The sequence below is a fragment of the Calypte anna genome, chromosome 3, assembly GCF_003957555.1.
Source record: "Calypte anna isolate BGI_N300 chromosome 3, bCalAnn1_v1.p, whole genome shotgun sequence".
Taxonomy (NCBI): Eukaryota; Metazoa; Chordata; class Aves; order Apodiformes; family Trochilidae; genus Calypte; species Calypte anna.
Window position 1 is genome coordinate 82,352,060 of NC_044246.1, and position 10,769 is coordinate 82,362,828.

Here is a 10,769-nt window from a genome sequence, read left to right on the forward strand (position 1 = left end):
AGGCTGAATGCTTTTCATCCTAAGCAGTAATGTTTGACTCTTCCTGAGAGCCAGCAATGATCAGCTTGTCCTGGTGAGCTAATAAAAAAAGTTACAGGCCTCATTCTCTCAGACTGGAATCATGTAGGAGACAGTCCACCAAACTGGGTTCACCTCAGAGAGACAAATGTAGTGAAAATGAAGACTGAGGCTCACACAATTTTAAGGTTTTGACTCTTCTCTTGTTTAGAAGGGGGAAAAAATGCTTTGAAAATACCAGTAGATATTTCCAGATGAGATAAGGGAAAAATATGTAAACATCCCAACCAGTACTAAAGGCCCTCCAGAAGGAAAAAGTATTGCTCAAAACCAGAGGACAAAAGAATGAAAAAAAGACCCTAAATTGCCTTCAACCATGCATTCAGGGACATAATGATGTTATTTCACTCAGTCCCTTCTTTCTTTCTAATCAGATGAATAAATATATATACACCGGGAAACATTAATATTTTGGATATGTGGGAGCTGATTTTATTCAGCATTTTGCAAATCCTTAAGTCTGCATCCAGGCATCCAGAGCTCAGAAAAAGATCAGAGTCCAGCTCTCCTCAAGACTATTTTTTCTGTTTAATTTTCAGCTATGTGATTGAGTTTTTCTCTGCTGATTATTATTTTTCATTTCTTCTCCACATTCTATTTGTTTATTTTGAGTTATAAATTATACCACCAAGTGAAGGGCAGATGTCCTCTGAATCATTCCTCTCATGTCTCTGACATTTCTGCAAACCTCACGTCTGCCTTTCACATTTCAGCCCTCGGTCCCCTCACTTGGCCAAGCAGCCCAAAACCCAACTGCATAATATTCTGTTTGACATTAAGCCTCCCATATACTTTACAGTCCCCAGGTTCTCTGGGACAATAGCTGTCTTTTTGAATTATGTATAGGGAGGCCAGCATAATGGGTCCTCAGGCCCTGAGATGGCTCCCTCAGGCACTGCCACCAGTGCAGGGTGTATTTCTAACAGCAGAGAAGATGAACCACCAGGAGAAGTGCCTAATTTGATGTCCCTTGGTAACTTTGCATCCCCACTGGAACACATACTACAGCTAAACACAAGTTCAGTGCCAGGGTAAATGATGACATTTAGGGGCTTGAGGAGGTCAAAGGAGATGATTCAATGCGCCCTCCCAGCTTTTGATCCATGAATCTATGAATACAGATATCAGCAATTAAAAAGCAGCTCTGTGAAAATGTCTCCACAGCCACTGGTGGAAGGACACCGAGAGAGTTTTGCTGGAAGACCCCTTCAGGAATGAGGCCATGGAACAACTCTACTTTCAACAGGCTCCACCTTAGAGGGAGAAAAACATCTGCCTGGGGCAGTGGAAAGAGGTGTCTCTAAAATAACAACACCTTTACTACTCTATTGTTGACTCCAAAGTGGTGCCACAAAAAAATAAATCAAATTCTCCATGTGTGAGCAACAAAGAGTGGGAAGTGGCATGGATAAATTTTGGACCATCCACTGGCAGGCTGTTTACACTCCTTTAAATTCCCACCAGTTTTGGTGCTCTTTTCTTCTGGCTTTGGTTTCACACTATAGCTAAAAATAAGCTGCAGCTGAAAAAAAAAAATAAAAACATCAGAACATTATTTGCAGATGTGGTCCAGGTGAGAGAAGGACTAGACTGCACATTTATGGAAAGTTTGCTAGGCAGAGAGAACATGCAGTATACCAGAAGCAGTTCTTTGAGGCAGAGCTCAATCTCACCTTGCTTGAGCTCAGGAGATTCCCTGAGGAGAAGAGGTGGGAGTCAGTATGTGCCTGGCTCTTAACTTTATGCCTTTGCTGTAACTTCACAGACCACTGCCAAAAGGCAGTGGATCATTTATGGACATTTCAAAAAAGAGCTGCCTTTTTCAACCAGCCTACTTAAGCAGCAGGCATCAGTAGTAATTGGCAACAAGAGCAAAAAATAAACTTTGAGCAACCTCACCCTCCCACCAAATCCCTTCCCAAACATGTATTGTTTTGCAAGCAGATAATATTTCTAGTAATGAAGCAACAAAGCAAATACAGTTCAATGCTCTGTAAACACGAATGCACACAGACCAATATGTGAGCCTTGGAATAAAATTCTTTGAAAACACACTTCTTCAGATGCTTCCCAGTGATGGAGTACCTGGTAACAAGAAATCATGACTTTTCAGAAATTATTTTGTAATGTAAAAGCACTAAAAATGATTGCAATGACTTTGCAACAGAAATCATATTCAGGCTCTTCTTGGGTCAAAGCTGCAACAAGGAAGGCTAGAAATACCTGGTGGGTCTTGATTTTGAATGACCCAGCAACAATTCTACTTCATTTACCACGTCTGTGTTATTTTGGCACAGTTGTCTGTGCATGATTTTGTGAAAAATTGTTTGATCTTTGCCTGCACATTTCTGCAAGGCCTGTCTTGTTTCTCCTGCCATGGTATGACACCTTCCTGGCTTCTTTCTGTCAGTGCTGGTGTTGCCATTGCTCTGAGGAGCCAATAAAGACAGAAGTCTGGTTAACCTCAAGCTGTACTGAGCAACTGTAAGCCTGCAGGACTCTCATGACACAAGTCAGCTCCAGACATCTCAGAATTGCTGGCAAGATTGGATTTTGCTGCAAAAGAGAGGCAGCAGAGCCAGAGGAGGGTCCCGGGGAGTCACACTTTCCAGCAAAGGGGAACAAAGGGAGGATGACAAAGTTGCAGGGAAGCCCTTAGGTCTTCACCACTACCATCAAAAGACAGGGCCCCAGATGTCCTGGTTCCTCCAGCACCAGCTTCCAGGCTGGCTCTCCAGGGCACTTGCATTGACAAAGGCAGCTGCAGGAGCCTGAGCTCACTCTGGTTTCACCATCAGTCTGTTGCCATAGGCAACTGCCTATTTTGCCTATACCTAGAGCTGGCCCTGAGCAATGCACACAGCAGGATTGCTATGATGAGATTAGCACTCTTTATTATACTACCCCTGCTCTTATCACTATCCCCAGCCTCACAAATTCAAGATAAGGAAATTTCTCTCATGTACTTACCATGGTCTTAAACAGGACTTTAGAGAGAAGCACTGAACGCCAATGTATTCACATTTACATGGGAAAATTTATGGAGTTGTTGCTATTCTTGTTTTCAGGTTCTCTGAACCCTTCAATGTCCCAGTTCTGGTCTGGTTGCTTATCAGTTATCCCAGCTTGAATAGCTTGAGGGTGTCTTCTCTGCACTAGGATAATGTTAATATGGGACCAAGACATCATAATCCCCTAAAATGTAGCCCATAATCTTTTCCATTTGTTAAAAGAAAAAGTGTCTTCCTCCCGAACCTTCTTAGCCATCCAGGACAGGACTAACCTGCTTCTTAGGCCAGTTTTAGCCTGTGCAGAACTTCACTTTTGAGACCTGAGACCCTAGAGCTACCTCAGATAAGCACACCCGCTAACTTACAGGAAGGAAAAACATCTCTAAAAATGCTCTAAGTTTCACTGAAAGCCAAAATAGGATTTACTTTTGAGCCACTCCTACAACCAAGTCACTGTCACTGAACACATCACCATCCACCAGCTGAGCAGCTCAACTGCAGGCTCAGCTGCACTGCACCCCCTGGCCTGACCAGGGATCATCATCACAAAACAGAGAGGTCTCTGAATTAGAAATGGTGAGCCTAAGCCCTTTCTTGCATGTATTTTCCATCTTGGTTCCTCACTCCTTATTGAAATACCTTGTTGATTCTGGGAAATATCACAATTACTGTAGCCTGTATTACCAAAAATACTGCTTTTTAATCCAAGTGGAGCACTCAGTTCCTTTGCAAAGCCTAAATTTTAGATTTTTCAATACATGCATAGCTCTAGAAGTCTCAAATTGGGTTCTGCTGAAAGATACTTATGTAATGTGAAATCCCGGCAGCTGAGGGGAGACCTCATCGCTCTCTACAACTACCTGAAAGGAGGGTGTAGCCAGGTGAGGCTTGGGCTCTTTAGCCAAACGACTTTCAACAAGACAAGAGGGCATGGACTTAAGTTGTGCCAGGGGAAGTTTAGGTTAGATATTAGAAAGAATTTCTTTACGGAGAGGGTGATCAGGCATTGGAATGGGCTGCCCAGGGAAGTAGTGGATTCTCCATCCCTGGAGATATTTAAAAAGAGACTGGATGTGGCACTCAGTGCCATGGTCTGGTAACTGCAGTGGTAGTGGATCAAGGGTTGGAGTTGATGATCTCTGAGGTCCCTTCCAACCCAGCCAATTCTATGATTCTATGATTAAACAACAAATAGAGGCCTAAATTGACCTGAAAGTGACCTTTTTAATAATAGAAAATCATCAAAATAAACAAAGCACAATGCAAATACAGATGATTTGGTTACAGTATATTTGATTGAATAAAACAGACAACCTAATTAACCAGTGATTAGATTAAGCAGAAGTCTCTCTGTACTGAGTGATGGATAATTAACTGCAATTATATTTACTTATTTTTATTGTACTGCAGAATAAGGCACATCTTTGCCTTTTTTTTTTCCTTTCACTGCAGTCTTTTAATTAAACAAAATTATTCAGAATGTTTTACACAGAATTTAGGCCTCAAAGTAAACACAGTAGTTGCTAAAGGAAAGGCAGCCCTGGGATTTAGCTGTTGATCAATACCATTTGGATAAATCACATCCAATGGAACAGTTATGAGCCTGGCTTTTCAGAGCTGCTTGGCATTTATAATTCCAGCTGAATTCAATGTGAGCTGCAGGTGCTCAGCCCTTGGGAGAGCCATGCCCTCATTGTTCAAATTTAATTTATGCTTGAGAACAAACAAACAAACAAACAAACAAATAAATTCAAGGCAACTCCTAATTTCTGCACCTGAGTTGATCAAGATTTATTCTTATCGAGGCAGATGCACATAAGGGAATGGAGCACAGCTGATCAACATCTAAGGCAGAAACTGATCTCGCACTTTGAAATCTGTATTAGAAATAGTTGTGGTGATTTTTAAGTGTAGCCTCTGTAAGAGACAGTCTTTGAAAGTGATTTAATTCCCTCCTTTTAAGAACTCTAATCTGGAAGACTGGTTTGGCTCCCCATCACTACCAGGAAGCTGTTTAAATAACACAGCTTGTCAAATGTTAGATGTCATTCTATTTTTTTTTTTTTGAAGTATTTTTTAATTGTGTGTTTGCCAGAGGCTCTGTGATTTCCTATAAAAAGTGTCACAACATGCAGTCATTGGGTTCACCCTACATGGGTTGTGTATTCACATGTTCCTCTCTTCAGAGCACGTAACAGTTAATTTGATTAACTATCTGCTGGCAAAATTTCTCCCCTAGCTGTGGGAATACTGTCTGTTTGTCTGCCCAGACACCCTTGCCGGTCTCATTACCATGGTATCTCAGTGCATCCAGACCCATGGATATCTGAGGAGGAGTTAATAAGCATTAGCTCTTGCTAGGTCTCTTCAGAGGATGCTTCTGCCAAACTGCAGGGGACAGCAGAGGAAACCAGCAGGATTCCTTGAATGTGATGAGTTGCCTGAGAGCTAGCAAGACAGTGGGGAAGGAAGCTCTGGCATAATTTAGCAGTGCCTTGCAGTCTGCCTCTGGCCAGGTGGTGGGCATCCACGTGTTGGCTCAGAGGCAGGCATTTTCCTTGCTTGTGTGCAGAGATGAGCACAGCCAGAGTTACTGCAGGCTCTGTGCTAGCGAGGGTGCCAAGGAACACCATGTGGAGGAGGGTGAATTCTGGATGAGAGAGTGGGTAAACAGAAAGGCTGAAGTGCCAGGGGTAGCCTCGGGGGCATTCCCTTAGGGAACAAACAGGGACTGAGCTAGAAGGAGAGGCCTGGCTGCAGCAATTATCTTCTCAAAGTGATGTCAGGTATCAGGTAGACTTTTAACAGAACAACCTGGTTAAGCAGGTGATGTGCCTGCCTGCAGCTGTTGTATTTTAAGGCTATGTTTTTGGTCCTGAAATGCTAGCCCACGAATTTATCCATTTACTTGTAAAACCTGGAATCTCTCCTTTACCGTTCAAAGTTTTAATTTGCTGGTGCTGAGTACAAGCCAGAAACAGATAAAAAAACACCTCAGTACTGTTGATGTTCTAGGCTTGGGTCTTGATCCCTGTGACTTTATTAAGAAAACTTCTGTTGTCCTCCAGGTGAGTTGAGCAGGCTTTTAATTAACTCAACTTTATTCAGTCCCTTTATTTGCATCTGAACAACTCCTCCGACCAAAAAATCACTGTAACAGGGGGAGCAAAACGTGATCTCTGCTTTGTACTGTCTCAGCAGTGATTCTTCCGTTCTCCTCAGATGGAGTTACTGTACCTCTACCTGTCAACTAAAGTTTGTTCAGAGTAAGAGGAAAATGGATGTGACTATAACAGGAAGTCAAAGAATATATCTGAATTATCTGATATTTCTGGCATAAAATATTTAACAATTATTGTTGTTGAAAAGGCTGAGTGTCAGGGAGGCATTCCTAAATAACATGGGGAAAATCATATCATCACAGCACGCTGTTGTCCATGGACAGAAATCTCACTTGAATTATCTTATCTTTCTCTTCACAAGTCCATGAAGCCAAAAAATTGCACACAAGCCACAGGACTCAAGAGTATTTTCCATTGTCCAGTAGTCTAGATGCATCCAGGCCCCATCTCATGACAAAACCCAGGCATGTATTATCATCTCCTCCTCCCCTGCTCCTTTTTCCTCTTGTCTTCCTTTCTGGAAGGCCAGATGTCTAGATGTAGGCAAGCAGGCCTCACTGCCAGCAGGGAAAGTGCTGCAGAAGATAAGGGAAAGCTCTTCCAGTTTTGGTGGAAGCAAGGTAGGGGGAGAATAAGTAGATAAGAAATACCATATCTCCTGAGAAGTGTCAGCTTGGAGAAAATAAGTAGTGCCTATTTTTTCCTGTTCAGTGGTGATACATGCATGCAGACACCAGCCTAGAAACTGTGGGGGAACTCTAATGAATCTCTCTGAGTTGTGTCTATGCTGCTGATTACCACTGTTCCTGCAGAAGACACTTGTATTTGTGAGCTGGAGATGTTTTCAGCATGCAGTATTAGTCGCTATTTAAAAAAACTGTACCACATAACTGCAGAAGATAGCACATTCCCATGCTAATTAGAAGTGAACAACTGTAATACCTGATAAAGCCTTGTGCAGCATCTGTAGGTAAATACTGCTCTTTGTAAGGGAATGTATGCACAGAAAAATGCATAATAGGCTTGAGAAGGGTAAGGTTTAGATGTAAACAACTGAAATGAATGAATCAATACCCAAAGGAGAAGTCTAAGTAGAGTTTGAGATGTTTTTCCTTAAAAAAAAAAAGATGGAAAATATATTGCTAGCAAATTGTGCTCTCCTTTATTGCTTATATATCACTGTGGCAAGCAGAACACTTTCTACCTGACAAAAGTTTGTCCTCAGTTCTTCATGTGAAATTCACAAAAAACACTGAGACATGGCAATGCTTCATCTTCAATCAAAGCCTGCCTTCATACATTAACCATGCATTCAGCCATTCTCAAACACCCAGGTCAAGTAGCATGAATGGCTCATATTAACTCCTACACAGCATGGCTGTTGCACAGGGACTGTTCCCAGTAAACATCTGAATTAGCTCATTGCAAATGCTGCAATGTCCCCTCACTCTTAGGTTACACAGAGGAAACGTAGGGGCCTGTACTCAACACATACACAGTCTTTTGACATGTGTAGAGCAGATGGGTGAATTCTGATGATCTACATGTTGAAGGTGGTTGCTGAAAGTGGCAGTGCAGTGACTAAATCCATGCTTTTTGTAGATTCAACCCTTAACAATTTATGAAAAGCTCCCATTTCATTCCTATCCTAGAGTTAGTAGCATCTAATCAGCTTGCACCTATCATGTGGCAATATGCCAGCTACCTACAGAGTGTCCATGAACCAGTAAATGAACGTAAAATCAACTAAAAATCCTGCTGATTTGTGGATGGAATTATATCTAGACCCTCAGCAAAAACCACAACCAGTTCTGAAGCTCCAGTTTGCTCCTGTGTTTGGTGATGTGTTGATAGAACTACAAGGGCCAACTTTGGTTGAGGAAATTAAACTGCACTCTTAACAGTACTGCACTTGCCCACCAGAGGTCTGACTCTGATCCAAGATCTTTGTACACCATGTTTGTGTTGCTTTCTTCAGATAATTGTACAGTGCTGAAAGATCTTTGAAACAACTTATTTCATAGAAGGGAACAGAAATATTTAGGGTGCAGGACTGCAGGCTTGCAAACAACAAAAATACCTGAAAACCCCTCTGTTCTGCTATTGATCCAAAGGAGTGCTGGAAACATTACTATGGCAACAATTCTTACCCAGTGGAAGAAGCATGCCATTATCTGTGCATAGGAACAAAACAAGTGGAGGCGTTTTTCAGAACAGTGTCCCACCTCCCCTTGACCACTATAGATTTGGTGACCTTCTGGCATGAGCTCCTGCTGCAGGAGCTTTCAATGAGATATGACTTACAGAATTATTTAATGGCCCATGCACAGAGAATAAAGAAATTCTATTGACCAACAGAGTCTTGTCACAGAAGACAACACTGCATGGAACTCCTGTTTTCTAAGAGTAACAAATATTTTCCTAACCTTGTTAACAACCTGAGTTATCAGTGTGAATAAAAGAGACAAGACTATTCTGGTTCACTCTAAATGTTGTCTGTGTCATGTGGCTGCACACCACTTGAACCCTTCACAAGTACAGTTACTAACTCAGAAAGCTACTGAGCATCTAATCTGTCCACACTCCTACTGAGAATGAGCTCGGGCTAAAGTACAGATCTGTTGGTGTTGTGGTAATGGTGTTATTTGGTCTATTAATTAGCAACTAAACTAATAAAGTCAGCAAGAAATCATTTTGCATTACGTGGCTAAATTGAAAGTCCACATCCCAGGTAGCCTGAAGGCAGAATCAAGAGCTAATCATATTCCAGATGTTTGTACCACTGAAGAAGCTCTGCCTGCTGCTCCTAGCTGCAGCTCTCATCTCCAGCTTCACATATGGGTAATTTTACAGAGTACTGTGACTCTGTCCACTGCTAGTAACCCTGGGGAGAGGAGTGATACTGGCTACAAGTCCAGGCAGATTGCTCTTCCTGTAAATGGCTGAGGAAAACAATTGTGTGGGAGATGGTGCCAAGCGAGGAGAGAAAAGGAGCAGCCTGGAGGAAAGCTTCCAAATACACACTCCCACTGCAGAAACACTTTATGGTTGTCCTGAGCCTGGGGAGAAGAACAAGCAGCTACAAGCTCCTTCCAAGCTGTTTGCTCGCCAGCATTCTCTCTGCTTCTCTCTGGGCAGCCTGTGGTACAGCCAGCTGTGAGAGCAACACAAGCAGGCAGAACAGCTCTGCCCACTCGGGAGCCCACTGCTGCTCCACAGAGCCACTTAACAGCAAGAGCCAGGTGGGTATGAGTTTTGTTATCCCCTTTCTTAGGATGAAAATAGAAAAATAAAAAAGGCCAGAAAAAAAATGACAGAGAACCCATGCAGAAGATGGATTGTAGAAACAGACCAAGACTAATACAAAGCATGTGATATACAAGGAAGAAATGGAAATGACATTGCTACTAACTAATCATGCTGAGAAAATATACAAAATGACATCCAGAAGTTTTCTAGGGCCCAGCCTAAAAAGCTGAGTTCCTGCTTATTCTGCAGAAATGGTAAAGATCTATTTCTTCCTGAGAAGCATGTAGCCCTGCTGTTTCTGGAAATTATTAATCTTTCCTTCATATTAACTATCTCCTGCATCCCATCACAAGCAGCCACAGTGGCACAGAATAGATGTGCACCTGTGTGTATATATAGAAATATTTTACATGTCATACATAGGAAAGTGTGCTGAAAATATCTTGATGAAAAAACCCACTAGAATACACAGTTGGATTTAACCTATTTGGTCAATCTTTTCCCTCTCCCTAGAGATAGTTGGTTTTATTCAATATTGACAGATTAAGAAATAGGAGCTATTATTAAGGATTTAATTATTATTTTTGACAACATTGACTTTGACAGCTTCATGAACTTTATTGAATAAATTAGGGTTCGTTCCCTACCACACAGTATTTTCCCACTCCTCCAGCTTTCTCTGCCTCCACTGAGAGCCTCCCAAGGATTTTATAAAAGTAATCAACGCTCTTCTAGTCTTTAGGGAAGTAGCTTGATCAGTTCCAGAACTTTTCTTCCATCTTTGCTGTTGCACATGCAAGAGCAGGTATCCTAGGAAGAACTTATTAAAGAAAGGCTCAGTCAAACAGACTGCTACATGTATAGCTCAAATGCAGGGACATAATCTAGACAAGTGTGCCCTCGGTCAGTTTGCAGATGTCAATGAATTGGGTGGGACTGTTGATCTGTCTGAGGGTAGGAAAGCTCTACAGAGGGACTTGGGCAGGCTGGACTGATGGTCTAGAGGCCAATTGCATGAGGCTCAACAAGGCCAAGTGCTGGATCCTGTACTTGGGTCACGAGAACCCCATGCAATGCTACAGACTTTGGGAAGAATGGCTGTAAAGCTGCCCAGAGGAAAAGGACCTGAGGGTGTTGATTGACAGCTGGCTGAACATGAGCCAGAAGTGTGCCCAGGTGGCCAAGGTGGCCATGGCATCCTGGCTTGTACCACAAACATTGTGGCCAGCTGGGATAGGGAAGTGTCTTTCCCCCTCTACTTGGTGCTGGTGAGGCCACACTTGGAATACTGTTTTCAGTTTTGGGCCCC